The sequence below is a fragment of the Sparus aurata genome, chromosome 17 (assembly GCF_900880675.1).
Source record: "Sparus aurata chromosome 17, fSpaAur1.1, whole genome shotgun sequence".
Classification (NCBI taxonomy): domain Eukaryota; kingdom Metazoa; phylum Chordata; class Actinopteri; order Spariformes; family Sparidae; genus Sparus; species Sparus aurata.
The window spans coordinates 26,476,208-26,500,293 of NC_044203.1; the positions used below are offsets into that span (position 1 = coordinate 26,476,208).

Genomic DNA, 24,086 nt, shown 5'->3' on the forward strand with positions numbered 1-24,086 from the left:
AGACTGCCGAAGCCTCATATTAGATTCAGTTGAACTTTAGAAGGCGTTTTTGCACACAAAAACGACTTTGTAGACTTTCTTTTACATTGTAATTGCAGATGAGATGCTTTCAGAGCCAGGAGGAATGATTACACCAATAACTCTTCCACTGTATACAGTATATGGGCATGGGAGTATTGTATTTACATAGATGCACCGGGATAAGGACAGCATAAAATATAAAATGCAGGTGGATGATGAGTTGAACAATTGAGTTATCCTAAAGAGAATCTACACACTCAATCATACTTTAGACTCGCTAAAAGTGTGTGCAGACTGCCTGTACCTGCAGAAACCCTCTATTCTTTTATCTTATTAAATGTTCGGGACATTTCTGGACATCAAGGTGGTAGTGATCACGTAATATTGCTGCCTCCATCTCTGTCTTCTGCCCTTGGTCTGTTATGGTTCGATAAAGAGCTGCGTGTCTGTTTGACTGAGGGTGGGGCTGTGCTTCAAACACACTTGCAAGATGAAGCCTGCACTTCACCTGTAATCACACAAAATCTAGAGTGTTGTGAGGGAGGTGGGCATGTTTATTTGTGCTTTGGAACGTAAACCGCTGTGAAACGATCAGAAAATAACATTATTTTTTTTAATCTTTGGAGTGGTAAACATTTTGTTGGAAACAGTTTCTCAGATTTCTCCACTTGCTCCTTTTCTCTGTTTTAGATGATTGGAAATTGATTATTTTAGTTTTTTAACAAAAGCATCTGGAAGACTGTGGAAAATTGTGATGGGATATTTTTTCACACTCTCAGAAACAATAGTGACAATAATGATTGTTTGCGGTCCTCTGTAAAATCACCTCTATTCATAGAAAAATACTTAATTTCGATAGGAGAAAATATAAGCTGTGGGAGAACCTGGTTTCCTATTGTTACCTCTTCACTTTTGTGCAGGTTGAAACATAAATATACTTGGGCTACTGCCGCTTGCACTGAACCCAGAGAGCACACTGTCTTATCAGGAACACAATTATGTGCAACTGCCGAAAACACATTTTAAATTTAGCTTACAATAATTAGTCGAGCGGCAGGCACAGGGGGTCCAATTCTCTCCTACAGTCCAGAGACATGCAGATCATGTGAATTGGGAACAGTGTTAATGTGAGTGTATGACTATATGTGATAACCATGTGATATACCTTTCAGCTCTCACCTAATGCATGCTGGGAAAGGCTCCAGGCCTCCTGTGACCCTGCCCAGGATAAGCGGCTATTGAAAATGGATGGATGGCTAATTAGCCGAACTGACAGCACTGGCAGCCGTGACACTGTCATCACATTTATCATCCCCTCCATTACTGTAATCATAATTCCAACCATCATAATCATAATCAGCATTACACCGGTATCTTCATCGCCATCATCACCTGCTTGTGAAGATTGTATCTTACATTATTACCTTCACCATCATCATCATCATCAAAGCGACAAGCGACGACGTCACCGCTGCGGTCGAATGCAGCTTCATCATCCTCCTCCTCGGTGGTTTCACAGACCTTGTCAGGTCTCATTTCTTAACAGCGGCAACATATAATGAGAGCCATAACCATTATTGTGCAAAGGTCTCCAGTTCCAATCCTTTACTTTACCAAATGACTTTCCCTTGCCCCGGCTCTCTCGCCATCTCTATATCCCCATTCCCCTGCTCTAATTACACACTGTTTATTTGGCCTCCTGGCTGCCCCCTAATGCAGAGGAGAGGCGTCATTAAAATGATTTACAGATGTAATCCCCCCCCCTCACCCACTCTCTCCCTCTCTCTTTCTCCCCCTCCATCTAAGTTCCCACCCCCCCCCGGCAACCCCCAAATATAGCTCTCCCTAATATCACCGGCGGGATTAAAATCTGTTTCGATTAATCCCTTTTGCTTGCCGCCTCTCTCTCTCTCTCTCTCTCTCTCTTTCTATTCACGCTTACTCCCTTTACTGCCCTTTCCACCTCGACAACTTTCTCCAGCGCCGCTCCCACCCCCCTCCATAACTCCAAACTTTTTTAAAACACTTTTTTTTTTTTTTTTTTACGTGCCGACGGTGCTGCCTCCTTCATTCTCCCTCTCCTTTCACCTCACCCCTTGGCCCGTCCCTCTTTCTCCCTTTCAGACACATAAACATTATTCCTCTCTGTAATTATGTTGTGGTTAGAAACGGTAATCATTTCGTGTGCTTGACTCTGAAATGTTATCTCCTTCCATTTGCTCTTCTTCAAACATGAAGAAAGGAAGTGAGGCAGGCAGTTCCCTTCCTCTACTTAATCTGCCATCGCAGCCCTGATGACTTTCACTTCTTTTAACTTTCACTTTGCCTTATTTGACCGCCTGGAACATGCACAAGAACACATACACACCATTTCAATTTAAGTGGCAAACATACACAACAAGCAGCAGTATTAAAATCAGATTCAATTAATCCCTTATTCCCATTGCCTCCTACTCGGCGATGCTTCCTTTTCTGCACACTTTCCACATCACTAACTTGCTCATTTTATTCCTCAACCTCTATCTTCTTAGGTTAAAATGGGTTTTTCTCTGTGTGTGTGTGTGTGTGTGTCTGTGTCTGTGTGGGCAGGTAAATAATTTTTTATTCAGCTCTCTGACTCTATGTTATCTCTCTTACCTGATTTTCCCACACCTCCACTCTCTGCTTTTAATTAACACTCTTTATTTCACAGCTTCCCCGGCTAATCTCCTCATCGGAGGCCTATAGCACTAGAGGCTGAGCTTTCACTCCCACCGCGGGCTCTTTGTACTCTTTCAAAACAGAAGCGGCAACAAACACAAGTCAGAGCACGCTCACGCAGATAATACCCACACATGCTCACCCACACACACACAAATCTGTTGAAGCACATTAATACACTCAAATAAAAGCGCAAAAGTAAAGATGTGCGGGCAAAAAATATCTGTCTTCTGATTTATAGCGAGGAATTCGCACTGCCTCTCCCTTTTGTGTTGGATGTGTGAGGTGGCGTTTAAAGCTGGATGCTGGTGTCTTAACACTTTTGGGTGATAAACTGATGGTTTTCAGCTTCACATACACCAGTAATTTCTACCAAGCTGAGGTAAATCTTTGCCAGCTGCGATCCATATTGATTAGTCCCTACTTGACTAAGAAAAGGAAGTGATAATCGAGTGTTTGTGTGGATGTGGCTGTGCTGTACGTGAGCTGATCTCTATCGGTGCTAGAGAGTAACTCAGCACATTTACTCTAGCACTGCAGGGTGGTGCGGCGGTGGGACCCCCGCTGATCAGTTGGCCTAAAGACGAAGCGGCTATGTTATTGTGCTACTGGCATGTTGGTCCTACTTGTGATAGTTTGTCCTCATCGTCGGATTAAAAATAACAGTGAACAACCAGGATGAGGCAGATCATTACTGTGTTTTAAACTCGTCACAAGACCAAACCGAAGTGAAAGCGAAACTTAAAGCGAAACTCGCGCCAAAAAGCAACCGAGGCTTTATTTGGGATTGAATATGAGTCAAACCTTCGTGTGAAAGCATAATTACGACGAAAGAGCCACTTTTAAGATTTACCGTAGTTTCGGTTTTGGGCATGTTAATTTTGAACGGGAGTGCATGGCACTATTTTTAGAACACTGAGAAGGCTCGACACAACATGAAACTTTGCTCGTAGCATCACTAGGGTCTCTACTCATGAACACGAGCATTGAGAACATTGTTTGTGTACACAGAGTTTATGAAAAAGAAGGTTGCCGTCATGCCAGACAAAAAGTGTTGATCCCCGAGTGCGACCTGACAGGCAGGAGAGTAATGGTGAACCTCTCCTCAAGCGTGCCTGTCAGGTCACACTCGGGGATCGACACTTTTTGCCTGCCATGACGGCAACGCGCAGGAGGTGCAGCAGCTAACGTGAGTAGTTCAAAAACCTTCTTTTTCATAAACTCTGTGTACACAAACAATGTTCTCAATGCTCTTGTTCATGAGTAGAGACCCTAGTGATGCTACGAGCAAAGTTTCGCGTTGTGTCGAGCCTTCTTAGTGTTCTAAAAATAGCGATTTTGATGCTAGCATGTCTTGCCCCATGCACTCCCATTAAAAATTAACGTGCCCAAAACCAAAACTACAGTAAATCTTAAAAGTGCCTCTTTCGTCGTAATTATGCTTTCACACGAAGGTTTGACGCATATTCAATCCCAAATAAAGCCTTGGTTGCTTTTTGGCGAGAGTTTCGCTTTAACGCTATACGGAGAAATGTTCCTTGTGTTCCCTCTGTAGCATTTATCAGTGCCAAATAACATGATCTGTTACTGACCCGTTCTACTCTGTTTATGATCTCCTGTCATGCCTCTGCCACAGTAAGTTCCTACAGAGATCGTCAGCATCCACATTTTTTTTTTAAACTGGTGCACAAAGAACACAAGACACATTACGTTACACCCCACTGTGGCCACAGTCATAGTCTGATAACCAGCTTATCCGATTGGCTACGGGATTGTGGCGTTGGGCTCAAGTTGAGTTGGCTTCAACTTTTCCACCAACTTTGCTGTGGGACCCCCTGCGGCAGGTACCGCCACAAAACAGACTACCCTCATTAAAATGAATTGGAAAACCTGCCACATTGCCGGATCCAATGTGAATTCAGCCTGAAGCACAATTTTGAGGTACTCAAAATGAAATGTCTACTCCACCACATTTCAGAAGGCAATATTGTACTTTCTACTCCACTTTATTGATTTGAAAGCTCTAGTGTCTGCAGTTGTTACCTTTTCAGATTATGAGTATTACTACAAAATACAATAAATGAATAAATGATGTATGATGAATCCAACCAGCAATATAGTGTAGGTATAGTCAGTTTTACCCAAAAGTCATACTTGAGTTGAAGTACAGGTATCACTTTAAAGGTGCACTATGCCATTTCGGGGAAGAAGGAATTTTAATCAGAGGAGGAAGATCTTCGCTGACTGATATTTGTATGTCTAAATAAACAAACTTTGTATAGATTATTTTGTCATGAAAACAAACAAACAAAAAACAACACAATTTCATACTGTTTTACTTTGATTATATTTGGCGGACCCTGCCACCTTTTCAAGCTTCAAACAGTGTTTTGGGGACCTTATTTTCCTCTGAGAACAGCTTGCTTATTCAGTTATGGAACAGGCTTTATTGAGTTTATATTATTACCTTAAAAATATAGTAAATATTAAAATTCTGAGGTTGAATTTCTATTCCAAAACAACACAGTGCCCCCTTAAAGTATGACTTTAGTAAAACTGAAATTCACCCATATGACAGTCAGGTGGAGGCCGACCCAACCTACAATCCCAAAGAGTCATTAATTGATGAGTCAGGAAACCAAAAGCATCAGTTTCACTATCTTGCTAGCAGATTTAAGCATCAAAAGTAATGTTCTGGTAATAAACGTGCTTAAGTAGGAGAGCACAAGTAAAATCAAGTTTGACATATATTTACATGTAGACTATGTATACATGTACCGTATGGGTCGACCAATTACCCACATGACTGATTATTGGATCTGATATTCACCATTTTCCAATTATCAGAGTCAGTGGGGTTATTAAACCTGATTGCTGATAAAAAATGAATTCATGCAAAAAATTAACATGCACCACTTTGGCTCTGATGCAGCATGCAACCTGCACAGTATCCAGTCACTAAAGATTTTGAGAGAAATTAAGTGGGTATTTGCCTCCAAAAGTATGAAGTATCGGTTTGAATATTAATTCAAATTGTATTCAGTACTCAATCATGATTTTAAAAGTAACTGAGTGTGATGCATATTTATGTACAGGGAAAATTACAGGCTTTAAAGATGCTTGTCAAAGTACAAGTACCCCAAGAAAAGGGCCCATTTACAGTAATTTCAAAAGATGTAATTAGCTACTTCCATCCCTGGAAAATGGAAACACTGGAGTAACGTACAAATACCTCAAAAAGTGACAATTTCTATAACTTCGAGCTGAATGGAATAACTTTATTGTTCAGCCAGAGCAGGGAAATTGTCTCTAAAACCCAAAACAAGACATATGACATCAGTAAAACAAAGACTTCTCGACTTTAGTTCACCTTCAACTTTACAGAAACCTAGCATTCACACGCACATCCATCAGGGGCTGGTCAACTGTGCGGAGGTGAGAACAGACGCTGAATTCAAACCTCTCTCTCTCTGCCTCCCTCTTTTTCTTCCCCATCTGTGACACATTTGTGGCACATTTCGTGTGTACAGCTGAGTGTGAAATAGCAATGTGGCAAAGAGGAAGATAACATCAAAGAGGAAATTTGGGCTTTGGGCGACAATTTTATTTAGAGCCTTAATCTTTCCAGCACATCATGCTGTCGGTCTCAACAGATTCTCGATTTGGCCCCACATACCAGTCACAGATGAGTGCGTTAGCGTCCTGCAACCTGTAGGGCGATTTTATTCTTGTGCAACATGTTCACAGTTGTTTTTACTCAAATTGTGCTGCAATGTGTCGAAACCAGCATGAATATGAGATACACATGTGCCGTGAATAAGCTCACAGGCTCACAACATATCAGTGTGTAATGACTGTACCAAAACGACTGCTGTGGAGCTGTCAGAAGATGTTGCCAATACCAGATTAAGGACAAAACAAGTCTGGTGGATGTCCAAAAAAGGTCAGACAGGGATTTGTTGACATCCATTATCGGGTAATTGTGCAAACAGGCATTGCGTGTGTGTGTGTGCCCTTACGCGGAGTTTTACACAGACTCGAGATGAATTTTACACAACAATGCAAACACAGGAGTTAATATTTCTGGCAGAGAGTTTGCCCATGCATATTTCTGCTTTAGTGTGTGTTCCCAGACCTCCAGTTTTGAATCATACCCCCCCCCAGAGCATCGCCACCACACACACGTCTACACCTGTAAACACCTGCAGGCTAGATTCATTTGTGCTGACAGCACTTTGCACTGCCTCTGCTCAATAGACTGTGTGAAAAAATGGACAGCCTGAGCTCCCACTTAGGGATCTAAGCTTGGTGAGATGCTCTCAGGTGTGCTTGACAAATTCGTTTATTAAGCCTGAGGTTAGACTGTTTTTCATGACAGGCGTTTACACCATGTGTCTGCTTTTGGTGCTATATGACGACAATCTTTCCTAACTGTAGAAATAACTCATTGCACTGGGTGCTGGAGAACAAAGACGCCACAAAGATTTGTTTTTAATTAAACTAAAGCTGAAATATCTTCTACAGCATTAGTTGTTCTGTTTTTATCGCTGCACTGGTCCGTATAGGATGGGTATTTTCTTCTTCTGGTGGCTGGGTTAGTGCGGTGTAGTGCAGAGTTTGTATTGTTTCAATTACTGGACTGTTTTCCAATCAAATGCCACTGAGCTTTTCTGTGCCAGAATGTAATAAAAGTGTCTGCCGGTTAAAGTCGTTTTTACAAATTATTAATGGTGGCTCGGGGAGGCCAGTGATGATGTCATTGCATTTGGCATCTTTTCAGAGAGAGAGAGAGAAAAATAAGAAGCAAAACAAAAACTCTAATTTTCTTTCAAGAGTGATGTGCCCCCCCCCCCCCCATCACCAGTTAAATTCTGAAATTGCTCAGTAGTTCATAAATATAAATACAACCCAGTCTATATATTAAATATGTAATCCACTAAAACAATATTGTTGCACTACTAGAGGTCTTACCAGCCACAACTTCCCCAATGTGTTGCTCTCCTACCCAGCACTGGTCAGAAGTCATTAATCCATTAATATGTGACACCTCACCCATCTTGTACCTACATGTATTTCTCAATACGCACCTTTTCTCTCAACCTGTGAAGTTTTGCCACGGCATCTTGCACTACTGTGATGTGCCAAAGTCCTATGAGTCGCTTCAGTGGAAGTTCCTGCTACAATATGGATCTCCAGAAACACCAAAGTTGGCCAGGAGCTCAAAGTAGGGGTCTCCTCTTTAAACTCTCAACTACACACAAGAGCTTGTCATCCTAATAATATCACGGTATTTTAAGGCCATTTGGAGGTATTTACGATATATACCTCGATATTTTGAGAGGTTCTCAAAAGCTCTTGATAGATGTTAGGACTGAGTGACAAAAGTGAATATCACTATATTTTTGACCCAATAGGCGAAACTTTGATGTTGATATTGTAACAATATTGCAGGAGCGACTATTAGATCTTTCACAAAATCCTTGCACAATGAGATTTCTGATCAACAGTCATCAGTAATGTGGATATAATGACTAAGTGGGTGAAGACACGCATTAGAACAAGTCCGGTAAGTTCAGAAAATGACATCACATTACTGTAATACAGCCTTTAAAACCAGGAAAAGACAACACAATACAACAATATCCAAAATCTAAGATGATATATAGTCTCATATTACGATAGTGACACACTCTTGTCAAGTTTCCTGACTACATCCGTTGTGATGCTATCACCTAGACAGATCTGTCCACAGACAGACAAGTAAACACCACTTCTGCAGTCGTTCCCCACCATGATGACTCACACACACAGACTCACACGGTGAAACCATTACCAGCCGTGGCTGTAGCTGCTGTTGAATATTACAACAAAGCTCTCTAACCTGCAAATCCATTGTGTTTATGCAAATCACATCTTACATGTGTTGTGTCTGCTTGCTCGAACACTTTTGATCACACATAAACGTGGATAATATCACTGTGCGTCTGTGTCTGAATATTTTTATAACATAGGAAGTATATACAATGACAAGACACTGTTTGTTAAATACGTGTTATTCCATATATTTCAGCAGTAGAGGAGGAAGTACGAGCCAAGGGGCAAAAAATGGAAGGAAAGTAGGGAGTGACAGGCCAGGCTGAACTAACACCATGCAGATGAGCTCCTTTGACTGCGTTGCTCGATCCATCTCTGTCATCCACCCTTGAGACGTCTTTATTACAGTGAATTACATTACACCGCCGCGCCATGTTTACACAGGAGAGACACGTCACATAATTGAAAGAGTGTTGCACATGGATCCAGACAATTGTTAAATGTAAATATGGCATTCGTAGAGCAGCTCCGAGACGGTCGTTGTAGCCGTACAAGTTCATGAATAGTGCTATATTTGCGCTTCGCGCTGCTGATTTCCTCGAACTCTCTTCAACATTAATAGCGTAAAAAAAAAAAAAAAAAAAAAAAAAAAAGAGTAGTTCAATCATAGGAACTCTGATACAACGAAGAGGAGCAAGCAGCGGGGCGGCAAAAAAAATCAGCATCACACTTTGAGTGAAGACATCAGGTGTGTAATGTCATCACATACCCTCTCTCTCTCTCTCTCTCTCTCTCTGCCTCTTGTCCTGCTTTTTAAATGTGCCGTTCTGAAAGCCGAGTCCACTCTTTTCAATCAGACCTTTATTGTCCTATAATGAATACATTTCCCATAAAAGAAAAGGCGCTGTGGGAAAAGGGTAGCGAAGGAGGAAGAGAGAGAAAGACCCAGAGCACAGAGAGGTAAATAAGGAAAAAAGTGGAACAAACGAGAAACACAAGCGAGAGTGAATGCGGGGGGGATTTAAGGGTGAGCCGCCCGGAGGGGGCTTTGGACGAGTCCTTTGCCTTTTTCCGGCACCTTCATATTTCACTCCCATTGTTTTCAGTTTAGCATAAAGGGAGTTTTGTCAGACTTTGGTTTCTCTGCTTGCAGATGCACATCAGCATTCACTTTGCCTGCCGCTGTGTGTTTTCTGGCCCGTTAAATAACCCTCATTAAAGGGCAGCAGCAACTAATAACAATGTCCGAGCCGCACCAAGTTTGTGTCCGTGGCCTGTCCCCTTCTCTCCTCGTTTAATTTCCCTTAAAGGCCGCTTATTGATTCCGGCCCCTTCCAATCCGTAACTCTTTTTATTAATAACACAAAGCAATAACAAGAGTGTCACAACCCCTGAGTTTTGCCCGAGCAATTAATGAGATTAATCTAAAGCTGGCGGACGTGTGTTTGCAAAGGTCTTAACAACACGGGTCTCTCCCGCGAACAGCTCCGCCTGACCCACCCACGCTTTTTTTTTTTCCCAACCCCTCACCTCACCTCCAGGCTTTCCCCTCCATAACTCCCTGCCAAGTCAAACTTCTCAAAGAAGGTGCAGAGGGAGAGACAGAAAGAGGGGAGCAGAGGTGGGCCACGCACAAAAGAATGGAATTTCATAACCAAGGCCGAGCAAAAGAGTCTATGGCGGGAGAGAGAGGTAGGGCCAAGAGGAGAGAGACACGCCGAGGGAGAAGAGAAGGAGGAGGAACTGCCAAAAGGAAAGGCTCGGTGGTAAATCCAGAGGCGGACAAGGTGGAGCGAGAGGGAGACAGAGGAGGAGGCCGAGAGAAATACGGATGTGCCGAGGGGGAACGGGAATTAATAAAAGATGGAGGGAGACAGATAGGAATCGAAAAAGGTAGCCGAGGTGAGTGAGAGAGCTGCTGGAACTATTAGATTCTCAGTAGGCAGTCGCTTCCTCTCCCTACCTCTGCCGTAGTTACCAAGAGCGGCTGCGTGCAATACTGTTAATGCAACTACTAGACCGCCACAGTGGGAGAGCGCGTGAGAGTTCACGTAAGTCCTCAATCATCTACCCACATTTGCGTCGCTTGTAGGTAGAGTATATGTATTTACCAGACTCCCATCTGTTGGTGCGAATTCTCTACATCTGAGCATGGAGGAAATCTTCAGAACCAATGTGTGTGTACATGTGCAGGTGGGCGAGTGTATGGCAGAACATCCACCGACCGCATGTATGTGAAAGTCTGTTGGATCCATTGACAGATTGTGTTTTTCTCTGGATCACACAGTCACATTTTAAACGATTTACTTGAATAAAAACCAACAAGCAATTCACCGTACCTGCAGGATTTGAATATTCACAGAGGTTATGTACGTTCTCTGACACGCACCATCTGTTCCCCACACACAGGTTACTTGTTACAGCAGAGCTGGAGCAGAATTTTGTCAGCTGTCTAGCTCTTTTTTTTATTTTTATTTTAATTATATTTTGGTAAGCCTGGCAGGTGTAACCCACTGACTGTCAGTTTGTGCCCAAAGCAGCCAAATATCAGAATCGCTAACACATTTCTTTCCATCCAAGCTCAGTGAAATCTGCAACCAAGGACTGACACCAAAAGGATAATTCCAGTTTATTCCAACTTGGGTCTTATTTTTGCAGCTTTGGCCATCATTTTTTTTCTTTTTCCATCAGTTAAGATAACATTTTATTCACTAAAGGGAAGGGCGCGTGAGAGGTCAGATGGCCGGACAGGTGGCAAAAGAGCCAAAAGTTTAGAGAGATGATCTAAGTGACTTCATTTGAAGCTGAGACGACTGTGTGCACGTACAATTACGGTAAGTACAGCGGGTCAAAGTTGATGCATTAAGCCTGTCTGTAAACTGTAATGGATGTTTACAAAGGACAGTCAGTGGTAATTTTAATTAAGTTTGGCCAACCTGCGAGTTTGTTTAAAAAAAACTGTATGATCATCTGACTTTTTGTGAGGTCGACCTGTGTCAGGAACCTCAGCAATTAACCCAGTAAGTACAAGGTTAGCATGGAAATGACGAAAGTAAGATCAGAGTTATGATAAACCAGAATTATGCTTCATTCAGCTTAACAGACAAGCTTTGTGTCAGATTGCAAATGAACATAAAAATGCAATACTTTGCTCTGGTGCAGCATTCTTTTTCTCTCTGTAGCCACCACAGTGGTTCCACTGGATGTCCCGCCCACGGCACTATATGATTGGTTACACAATCGAGAATAATAGCCCACCAACGATGAATAATCTGCAAAGTAAGTGAGGTTATGGAAAAAATGTAGTGATTTTTACTGAACATATACACTGGTTAAAGGTCTCTTTGATTACTAATAAACTGGAAGAAAAAAAAAAACATGTTTATAGATTTGATTTGTTTAATGGCAGATCGTAAGGTGGCTAGCGGTCACATTTGCTTCGTGACCAGACTCTGTTCCATTAAATAATAGGCAGCAACAACAGACATAACAGGCAAAGTGTTTGTTATATCAGCCTCACACAAACAAACCCACACACACGGAGGCAAAAAGGACAGAAAAAAAGGAGCAGATGCATTCTGACCAAATGATGCATTATTTTGTGTGATTGTGCTGTTGGTCCTCCAGTGTGGGTGGGTGACCAAATCATGCAGCTATGCTGCAGTGCCAGAGATGGTCAAGTGTGTGTGTGTGTGTGTGTGTGTGTGTGTGTGTGTGTGTTTGTGTACACAGGATATAACTATGTGTGTATGCTGAGCGCTGAAATGAAGGTGAGCTGTTATCATCTCCCGCTGCCTTCCTCCCTCCATCCACCCCAACCTCTCTGTCCTCTCAGTGGCAGGTCCATGTAAGTTGGTTACAGCCACATAATTTTCGGGAGGGCTGGATGGCGGAGTTTTGCTCCCCTACACCAACCCACCTTCCTCCCTCCTGCGCTCTCTACATCCTCCAACCCTGGCCATTCCCAGCACTTCACAACTGGATGAGCAAAGCGGCAGCGGCTACCTACCTGGCTCTGTGATTGACTGCAGTGCTGCTGAGCGAGCCTCGCTGTATCTGCGCCGTGTTTATTGCCTCTTTCACCTTCGCCGTAATTGAGTCCCTTCCCCATGCGAAATATGCACCGTCAGACGGGCTGATGCGCGCGTGGAAGGGTTCTGTCAGAGGTGTGTGTGTGTGTGTGTGTGGGAGTTGACTGACAGGCTACATAACTCAATTCAGCAATTCTGAGGCAACATGATGGCTGTATTCTTGTGTGTTGTGCATTGTGTGTGAGCAACACAAATCAGCCTGTGGCTTTCAGACAAACACTGTTAAATGTATAGAAGTTTATATATGGGCTTCTATATGGCTCTGCAGAATTTTCCAGAGGTAAATGTGTGTATGGAATTTGAAAAAAGTCCCAGAGCCATTTAAAACGTATATTTGTGCATAAAGCACATGCCTGCTTATGCACAATTTAGGCTCAGGCTAAGGCCGAGCTGGTCAGGAGTGTGTGTGTGGCATGACAAGAATGCCAAGACAACGATGCATGTGTATGTGCCTGCGTATGTGAGCAGCATACTATTCGGCCTCTTTCAAAACACACACACACACACCTACACAGCAGCGCACACGATTGTAAGATGGCCAGTGCGCCCCGAACAGGCCAAGTGGAGGTGAATCATGATATATAATGGATAAGTGAGATAAAGCACCGTGGAGGTAGAGGAAGAGAAATGGAAAAAGTTAAGAAGAGGAGAGCGATGAAATCTGTATGTGTGTGTGTGCGCGCGAGTGATCACAAGAGTTTGGTACAAAGTAGACGAGGGAATTAAATATGAGGGAGCTAAACTCTGCTTTAGCGCCGAATAATAGGAACACGAAGTTATGCACGAGCTTCAGGAGAAATAAAAGGAGCGAGGGAGGAAAAAGGAAGAGAGAGAGAGGATATGGGGTTAGTTAAAAACAGGCACAGGAGCAAGAAATTTAGGTGGGTAAAGAGATGAATAGAGATGGTTGGGGGGGACGGTACAGTCTCTGAAGTGAACGTACGATGAAAATAAGCCTCCACACCTCCAGAATATTGCAGCGCAGCATGTAAGTAAAATGCACAGTTCAGCACGCCCAGAGCGAGAGAGATGGGGGGAGAAGGTAAATCTGGAGGTATGGTAAAATGGAAAAGAAAAAAAGTGCAATTGACTATAAAAAGAAAACAGAAAGTTAAAAAGAAAAGGGAAGAAGTGAAAGTGGGACTTATTCTGAGGAAGAAGAACGGCGACAGGAGCGAAGAGGCGGGGGAGGGAAAACAAAAATAATATTGGAAATGAATCGATGCGGCGTGTGTGTAAATGGAAGAAGAGGGCGAGGAAAATAAAGAGGCAGAGTGACGGGAAAAGCCATTTTGTCTATGCAAATGAGCAGGGGAAGGTAGAAGCACAGGCGTCGAGGCTGGCCACCTGGGCCCTGTCAATCCTGCCTCTCTCCTTTCTCATCCTCTCCCTCCTTCCCACCGTCTACCTCTCCACACCTGGCCCTGGCAACCCCACAGCCTGCGGCTACAGTACGAGAGGTTGATAGGGAGGAGGAGGCAGGGACGGTGGGGTGCGAGCAGCAGGGAGGCAGGAGAGACAGTTAGCCAAAATATCCATCAGCAAGCAGTCCTGGCAATGGAAAGTCCCCCCCCTCCCTTTCACCTAAAATGAGCTTTCCAACTATCACAGAGTCTCATCACAAAAACTCCCAGTAACAGTTGGAGCAGATTCATGCGGACAAAAAAGCTTGCACCTGGAGCATACGAGCGGCGGGGCTGTGCATGTGCACGGGCATTTAAGCGCCAACAAGGTTAGACCAGAAAGACAAGCACGGAGCAAGCGATGGGAGGGATAAAAAAGCTTTTGAGTGATCATGGCGAGTACAGACAAAAAGACACTAAGACACCGCTAAGGCCCTTGAACCGGCTACACACTGCGGGTGGAATTGGGGAGTGAGGGATCAGAGAGGAGGGTGGGGTTGAGGGAGAGAAAGACAGATGGGGGAAAATGAGAACAAGGCATAAAAAAGGCAGGGAGAGGAGAGCCCGTGCAGCGATCAAGAGTGAAAACAGGTTTTTTTCCAAGAACAAAAGGCAGGAAAAAAAGGGTGCTACAGTAACCTGAACACACGTCGAGGTGAATTGGTGAGTATGTTTGTGTACTTAAAACACAATTGCCAGGTGTGTCCTTCTATTTATAGACAATATCCTCGGGAGGCTCATAAAAAGGCTGCCAGGGAGGGAACATGGCATTTAAAAAGCAAGGGAGCATCAGGACACAACACGCTGCAGTAAATAAGTTTGGAAAGGTCTCCACAGTCTCCAGAGTGCAGAGTAATATTTGTGTTTGTGCATATGCAAATCTGAGTACGCGCGCGTGTGTGTGTGCGAGCAAGCCAACCTGCCATCCCGCCCCGTCTGCTCCGCCACAGATTTGTGCTCACGTCTGTAACACGGCCAGAGATTTGTACATCAGTCATCATTGGGGATCAACCTGCTTTTTAATTACCTATGGTTTATGTTTGTTTTTAATTTTCCTCATAAGCCCATAAATCGCTTTCCCCCCACAGCACAACTCAAATCCATCTCCACGGTAAATAAGCATCAGCTATAATTGCATATACAAGTGGGGCTGTCACAAAACTAAATCTGACCCCCCTCCCCATCAAAGCCACCATGGATTTGAGTGAATTACTTTTGAAGCCGAAGAGAAGTCTGTATAAATAAGTAATGATAAGTATGACGCCGATGTAATTATATTGACTCTTCACTGTGAATCTAATTAGGATTCTAGGTTTTTGAATTTGTACTTAAAAGCCATTGATAGTTTGCTTTTTTTGAAGCACATTGTTTTGTTGATGTGTAACTTCCCAGACTCATGCCAACCAAAGCAGAACGGAATAAATGAATGTCCTCGAAAACCACAACTTAGCTGAGATGCCTCAGCATGAATATGAATGGTATTTTTCAGTAAGTCTGCATTCATAAGTGTGATCTTTATTCAAGTTAATGATCAAATAATGAGTAGAAAAGTTGGCGTGATTAAGTTTAATCTCAGTAACATGATGTTATTTCAGTATTTACGCTCAGCACAACACATGGTGTCTTCTACCCAGAAAAAGTGAGCTGCTTTCTAACAGGTTGACCTAATTTGTTGAAATAAGTCTTTCTCTGCTGTTTAAGTTTTAAAAATATTTCAAGTTAGCTGAAGAAACTTAAAACAAATCAGTCTAAAAAGTCAAATCATGCTTTGTTCAACTTTTGGCAACATCATCTACCCAGCGGTGACACAATGACGAGATACGGCCGTTATCTCAGTGGATCCAATCCTGGCTTTGACAAATTAACTAACTTCCTTCAGACTGTCAGGCTTTCATATTTGTTGGCAAGCTCAATTTCCTTTTTTACAAAGAATAAAACAAAGAGTCTCTGCTTCACAGCAACTCCGCATACCCACAGACCCATACAAATGAAGTTTACTCCACTGTCATAGAAGAGCCATAACGCACTTTGTGATCATGACGTATGATTAAAACCGGTCACCAATGTCAGGACAAGTTCTAATGCCAACTTCAAGTTCAGATGGATGACATGCAACATTGAGATTGGTTTGGTTTAAAGTCCTGATGTTCAGTAACCAGGAATTAACATCAACCAAAGAATACCAACATCAGTTGTGAGGTCTGGTGACCAAAACTCAACACCTGCCCAACATCGTAATATGAACATCTACACATTGTTAGAGGTTGTATTTACAGTGTTTCCCACACATATGCTTTACTTAGGCGGTCTACCCAGGTATATTAATGGCCGCCGGGTATATTTGGCCGCCGGGTACCCATCTTAGCATGTTTATAGGCTACTTCTAAATGTTTTTGTTTTCAGTGTAGCCCTATTAATGCTGTTCTTTTTGTACAAAATCGACAAATGGTTGATGTCAAGCAAGCGACCAGTTTTGACGTCAACCTCAAAAAAGCGCCGCCCAACGTTAGTCTATCGTCTTTCCGACGTTAAACTGCTAAATCAGTTAAGGGAGCCTTCTGATACATTTTGATGTCAAACATGAAATCCAAATGCATTTTGATACTGTAATTCTAAATGATTGGAAAAGCACATATTTAAGTATCACACGTACAACACACTGGACGCTTGGTGACTAAAACAGCGGAGGGAGTCGCTGTGATAAAGCGAAGGACAGATGGCAGCCATCTTGGCCCTTGGGAAGAGAAAAATAATCAAGAATGAAAGCACATTCCCCCACAGCTCTCTTTTATTAGTTTCTTTTGCAATAAAGCACGATACTGTATATGCAGTCAACAGGCAACAGTGTCGTGCTGTGCGGCTCACCACACTATAAGATCTGTATTGCAGACACAAAAACCACTTGCTGTTCATGGCCACAAAGTCCACAAAAGCTAAAAATGACTTTGGTACCAACCACAGAACCCCACTGGCCTCCACAAGCTGCTTCACAGCTCAGTTAACCAGTAAGGCCCAGCGGGTGGTAGTTGCTATGAAGCGCTGTTTCTCCGCAACTGCGCCCAATGCCCAGGGCCTCTGTCAAACTCATTCAGTATCACAAACTGAACGTCTGTTCCATTCCTTTACTGTGAAGGCCAGAAAGGAAAGACACGGTCCTTCTGCAGTCCATGATAACATTACTCTCCAAACAGATGGACGCCCAGATAGGATCACATCTATGGACATGAGTCAAAGCGCCGCTTCAATCTGCTGGTGCACTTTACAGGGCGTGAGGGGAGAGGGTTGGTACCATGTAACAGCCATAAGGTGAATCAGCAGCCGCGCACTTAAATGCCCCTTCAGCCGCTCAGGAGAAAATGAATCCTGGGAGAGAATCAGCCAGAGCTTTCCTCAAGGTCATTGGTGCTTGGCCACTTTTTAAGTGGCCTTGCCAACTGTAACAGTCTCTGCAGAAACAATCGGAGCACCAATCCAATTTGGCCGGGCTCCTTTTCTTTTCTCTTTCCTTCAGTGCATAGCCTCACTTTTGTTTTGCCCTGCTGAGAGCAGAGCATGAATTGATGACCTTATGAATCTCAAAAGAGCCCGGCAAATCATTGCGGTAAATCTCGGCCCAGCACGTTAAGCATGACCGCAGGCTTATTCCCTCTTTCTTCTTTCTTTTGTCCATCTCTCTCTCTCTCTCTCTCTCTCTCGCTCTCTTCCTTTCTCTCTCTCACTATTTCCATCCTAAGAGCGCGCACACTTGGGGGGTCTTTGAAAACGACCAACTTCTCCAGGATTGTTTTCATGTGCTGCTAATTAATTGTCTATAATTAATGGTTGTTTGCGGTTTGCTAATGAAGTGGATCAAAGCCTATACTCCAGATATTGAAGCTCTGGTTTTATGCCTGAGAAGTAGATAAAGAAAAAGAATAAACAGACAGGGACAAGTGGCGGAGAGCGTGGAGGAGCATGTCACGGAAGTACCGTGAAAGCCGCAGTAAATTCTTTTGTCTTCAATAGTAGTCGTAGTGTCAACAATCACTTGGCATCTGTCCAGAATGGAGCCCGGCAATCTTGAGTTTGATCTATTGGCAGCCGTTCGCTATCGCTTGTGTTTCACTGGGTAATAGTATTTGGTTTTAAGAGTGCTTTCCATTTAACTAGAACGTGCGAGATGATATGTGACAATCATTCGCTTACCAAATGTTTTCTCTCCGAAGCCAACATCTGCCCCTTTTTTTTTCCATCCACTTCAAACGTTCCTTGAACATTTGTTAACAAGATCTAATACGCTCTGATTACACCATAAACAGAAGAAAATGTCCTCACTGAAGTTTTTCTGAAATCACCACCGAGTGACACCGCCGCGTTATCTATGCCAGGCATGGTCACAGCTCAAATGAATTTGCCACTCGCGGGAGAAACATTTTAAGAGTTTTCTAAGATAGAAAACTCATCTGAGACCTCTTCAACATTGTTGTGTCCGCCTTGTGAAAATCTCCATCTGATTTCCCAGTAGATAGCGCGCGGTGCATTGACTGGCAATTTTCTAGCATCTGACAATCTCATCAAAGTGAACCTATTAATGGCGATGATACGAAGAAGGATTCTAAATGGCAGACAGATGAATAGCCCTGTGCGTGTGTGGGTGTTTAATTCTCTGAGCCGAAGCAGCGCGCAGCTCCCTCTGAAAGTGGGAGGACTGGCCGTGAGCTGCTGGGAAACAATTTCAATACTTGTGTTTGCTTGAGAGAGAGTGTGTGTGTGTGTGTGTGTGTGTGTGTGTGTGTGTGTGTGTGTGTGTGTGTGTGAGAGAGAGAGAGAGTGTGGGTGTGAGGGTGTGTGTGTGTGTGTGTGTGTGTGTGTGTGTGTGTGTGTTGCTGTGACCTCATTGATCATGACACCTTGTCTCTCTGGTGTGGTCACCTACACAGTGCTCTCTCTCTCTCCGTCTTTATCTCTGTGTATCACCATCCATCTCTCTGTCTCCCCTCCTCCTCCTCCTCCTCCTCCTCCACCTCCTCCTCCTCTTTTCACACCAAGCACCCTGTACTTTTCTGCACTCCACCTTCTTAATCTCACCCTTCCCTCCTTCCTCACTTTCTTTTCCCCCCAGCCTCCTAAATCCCTCACTCGCCGCAGCAGGGGTTTCTCTCTTTCTCTCTCTCTCTTCTGCCCTTCCTTGTCTTTTTTTTTTTTTTTTAAACCCCTTCCATTTTAGAGCTGAAATCCTGCAATCATTCACTTGTTTGTTGGACTCCTCTCTGCCTGACTTTCTCCTCCGCTTCGCTCCTCCCTGCTCCACTGATCTGTGACGCATGCCCCTGGCGCTTTCCCTCCTCTCCCTCGCTCGCTTCCTTCACTCTTTTATACACTGCACAGCCAGCCATCGCTCCCCCTCTCTCCCCCTCTCTCTTTCACTCTTCCTCTCTGACCCCATCAGTCCCTCAGTGCCCTGGCTAAGCCTGGTCACTCTTCATCAGTGAGCCTCCACTGGACACACAGACCTCCCAGGGGTAAAGGGAAATGGGGTCTTGTTGGCAACCTCTGTGCCCAGCCTTGACAGTTCCACCTGGCTTTAAGTCCTTAACTGATCCTTCTTACCCCTGAATGAGCACCTCATTACCCGCCATCCTCCCCTCGTCTTATCTCGACATCAAGTCTTCAGAGCGGGCGTGTGTTAGCCTCGGTGCTGGCAGAGTACACAGTTTCCAGCTCTTCAATTTTTAGGCACTTGCCCTTTTCAGCTCAATCAGCCTCTCTCGTCCATTCACAGCATGTGAGGGCGCCGTCGCAGCGCCTGAGAGGGGATAATCACCTTGGTTACCAGCGTTACCGGAGGCCTCTGTCTGGCCAAGTTGGCGGTGTGCACCCCACGGGAGCTGCGAGGACAGGTGTCACAGCAACAAGGGACGGTGTTAAACAAGCCCAGATCCAAGCGGGAGGTATAAATATTTACTCCTAGTCATGGAAACTGTGTCACCAATAGGGAGGAATGCTCACCCCATGGCGTTACTGTTTTAATGTCTTTTCAGACTCGGGATCGCCTCACTCTCCCGGGACCGCAATTCAACTCTGACTGGCTTTAAACATAAGTACACCTTGTACCCCAGTAGAAGAATACATAGCAACTGCCAAGAAGCAGTGCAGCCGGGATCGCTGTTTACCGATTTCGCACTCCCATGGCAAAGACAAACACAAATCAAGAGGGGTCAGCGGCTGGAGAAAAGCTGCTGGCTCAGGGGACATTAGGTCGCAGCACGGAAAGCTGCACCCCGGGAGGGCGTTTCGCTTTTTTTGCGCTGAGCCAATCAGATCGGATGGAGCTAAGAGCGCCAGATTGATTGGCAGGCCTCGGATGCCAGCAAATGGAGGAGATGTCCTTGGCATCCGAGTCAGCATTAGAAAACTTCAGCGGCAAAGTTGGTGAAACGCCAGTTGTTCTCACAGAGCGACACATAAGGACGACATAGATCACCATTATGATAATCACAAGCGGCACTGTCTGGGGAATAGTAATGGGAAGGAGATGAGGTGGCAGCCATAAAGAGTGTTTCTACATTAGCGCTGGCCTGATTAGATTGACAGAAAGTTTCGCTAATGGACAATTAAACAAATGGTCAAATGAGATATAAGGCTTCAATTACCGATTGGTGTCTCGTGTGGCCCTCTCAATCATTGTGCCTCACGTATTCTGTTTATACATGAACCTCTCATGAGGACAGAACAGGCTGAAGTACACCGCTGTAAACAGGATGTAAAAAAAGGGATATGTGATAGTCATCTGATGTGTCCTTGCAATGGAAACAGAAAGACCTCATGTCTCATTTCCCCTCTACTTCTATTCCAGTTGATGTAGAAACAAAGACGTCTGTGGACCACTTCTATAACGCTGGAGGGGATCATTGAGATGCAATCATTGTGTGAAACAAAAGCACTTCAAAACAAGGAGTTATGGATCGCAATGAAGACTGGGGGGCAGATTAGGAGATAATTACTGTAAAATACATCACCTGCACTAAACGGTGAGCCTAGGAACTTCTTCTGCTGCTGAGTAATGGACCCATAAAGACCCGGGGGAGAATAAAAACCAGCCCATACTAAGCTCCGTAACTCTTTCAGTCATGACTTGCCCAAAAAGCGCCCGATTTGTTTATGGAGCTTACGTCGAGGCAGTTGCTCTGCTGAGATAGCGGGCCACCCTGTCAGGACCCTTTAAGACTGCATCAGTTGATCAAACAGGGCCGTGCACAGCGGCAGCAGGCAGGAGTATTTTCAAAAAAAGGCTCATTTCAGCTTCTCTCGCACTGACGGGCTTTCCAGCACCATCTGCCAAGTTCAGGTTGTCCAATTATTTAGACCTACAAAAGACAGGGTATCACAGGAAATATATAAGGTAACACTGAGATCTGATTGTGTTGCGGGGCTCAAATGTACACCATGAACCAGCAGATGGCAGGGCAGAGAGCAGGGAGGGGAGGCCTCGCTCTTTTTTTTTAAAATTAAATTGTCGACAAGTTTATTTTATTTTGGGGGCGAATCATCCTCTAAGGTTTGGATCAAAGGATAAAACCTTGGCTTACGGTGAAGACTTTCTCAGCGCATTAGAGAACAAAGAAAGATGCTGAAATAGCAAGCCCGGCGCAGTGTGGAAAAAAAGGTAAAGAGGCAATCTTAACCCTGGCACGGTGCAAACTGTGTCTGACAAGCATCAAAAACTGCATCGGGCTCGGACAAACTCGTGCATTAGCATTCCTATCCCGATGTTCAAAACAAAGTGTAATGTACTACATAAGCTCTCCATAGGCAAGGTGAGTGTGTGTGTGTGTGTTTGTGTGTGCTCACACATGTGTTTCTGTACTTATGTGTGTGCTCATGTGCATCCATATTTTTAGTTTTGGTGTGCAAAGCATTTTCCCTTGATGTTTGTGTTTACACGCCAGGCCTCCCTTCTGTGACTCACAGCGACATTGATTTATGCATGGCCTCTGTCTGCGCGCACGCGTGTGCATGTGCGCTTGCACATATACCAGCTATAATTGGTATTCAAATCTCCTCCCACAAGTACGTCCAACTGCTGCCGTTTTTCAACCGCCAGAGCCCCAGCCAAGGTCCAAACAGCATGATGGGGGGGGGGAACAAGCTCAAACGGATGGCTCTCATTGCACACATTCAAATAAACAAATGGAGGTGATTTAATGCACACTGCCATAAGGCAGGTGGTAATGGAGGCATAGGAGAGAGGACTTGGGGAGGAGGTGGAGGAATGGGAAGTGATGGAGGGGAGCGAGGAAGCGATTACGGGTGGGCAAGCAGCAGAGGTGGAGTTAACAGCATTTGTTACTGTACGTGGGGTGGAAGTTTGGCCCACAGCTGCTGTGGATCAGCCACCCCCACAACGCCATGCGCTGAGCGCTGACTGTGTGTGAGTTATTGTGTGTGTGTGTGTGCGTGTGTGTGTGTGTGTGTCCCTCAGGCCTGCCCGTCAGACACACTGTGAAGTCTTTCTGCCTTTCTTCTCTCACTGCTCCTCTCTCCTCCCTCGCTCTCTTTTCCGCCTTTCTTGCTCTCTCCATCTTTCCATCCCTCCGTCTCTCTCGTTGGCTCGTCTAAAGGAGGGCCAAGTCTCACAGCCTCGCCGTCTTCGCAACACCCTCTCGATCTATATTTCCACGCATCCGTCTTCGCGTCCGATCAATCTGTCCATCTCTGTTCCCTGCCATCATAGCAACCACCGACCCCCATCTCGTCCCCCCATAACCTGTTTTTTTTTTTTTTTTACTTTCCTCTAGATTAGTTTTGACATTTTTCACTGCGGAGGGGGGGGAGGAGACAGAGACTGGCTGATTTGTTATCAGAAAGACATTTTTTTTTTTTTTAACACAGTATGTGTGCACGTGTTGAGGAAACAGACCATCTTCTTAACACTCCCTTCTCTCCTGCCTTCCTCCATCCACCCCCTGCCTGTAACAACCTTCCTCCTCCACCACATCCACCACCACCCCCGGCCCCCTGTCTCTCCCGGCCCCTGTCAGTGGCTAGATTAATGACAGTGATCAGTGAGCAGCCCCCAGCAGAGGTTGCCTGCAGCTCAGGCAAAACCCGGCGCGGTAAGCAGCACACACACACACACACAAAAGCACATTGACATGCAACACACAAACATAATGTGCGCCCAGACACACAAACCTCTCACACAGTACTCCAGTTAGAATGACACACAAAAACGCCTACACGCGTATGCATATAAATCAAGCCTGCAGTCTTACAGGAGCAGACACAAATAGATCCACAACATGAAGGAATCAACACACAGGCCGCGCTGAACACCGTGCAGATGGGAAGAATGGCTGCGGAGCTGTGGAGCAAATGTAGCGCCCCCCACCCCCTCATAAAAACAGACATCATCGCCACGGCACAGCACAGGTCTGACTGTGACAATATCCGACCTAGCACTTAACCCTTTCCGCGCCTCGGGACGACGTAAACAAAGAGCCACAGAGCGCAGCACAGCAGCCACACATCAGTGAAAAGCCACATCTGCATGCACTTCCTGGTTACAATTCCTGCTCAGTCAAGGAATCACAGCAGCTTTGGGTGGAATCTAATAAGGTTTATTATGAGTCTCTGGAGGATTTCAGCATCATCCAAGCAGATGGCACACAATACCACGAGGCTGTAGTTGCTCAGAGTCATAACTGAGCCTAATCCAAATCCTTATTTTTGCAGCAGATGCACTTGTTATAGGGTATTGACCATGAAATCTATTGTGCCCGTAGGGGAGCTGTGCAGGACTATCCCAGACCGAGATGTTCAAGTGTGGTGGTGGGGGGGATAACAGCAGCAGCAGGACAGGCGGGCGGGCAGGCAGGTGCTATCAAAAGGCTTTATAAGAGATTGTTAGATGTTATTGTATCTGATAAGGTGAGGTCTCAAAGGTCCTTTTAGTCCCTCACACTACTGCAGAATATAAAAGCAGGAGCAAACGCACACCACTGCTGGCTCCAGTGTGTGTGTGTGTGTGTGTGTGTGTGTGTGTGTGTGTGTGTGACACGTCTGGTCCACTGCGGGC

General features: G+C 44.7%; 1 protein-coding gene across 1 annotated transcript in view; it reads right to left on the reverse strand.

Moving 5' to 3' along the window:
- cadm4 (cell adhesion molecule 4) overlaps window positions 1–24,086 on the reverse strand; it is a 172,919-nt gene that overhangs the window by 147,710 nt on the left and 1,123 nt on the right. The window lies entirely within an intron of this gene.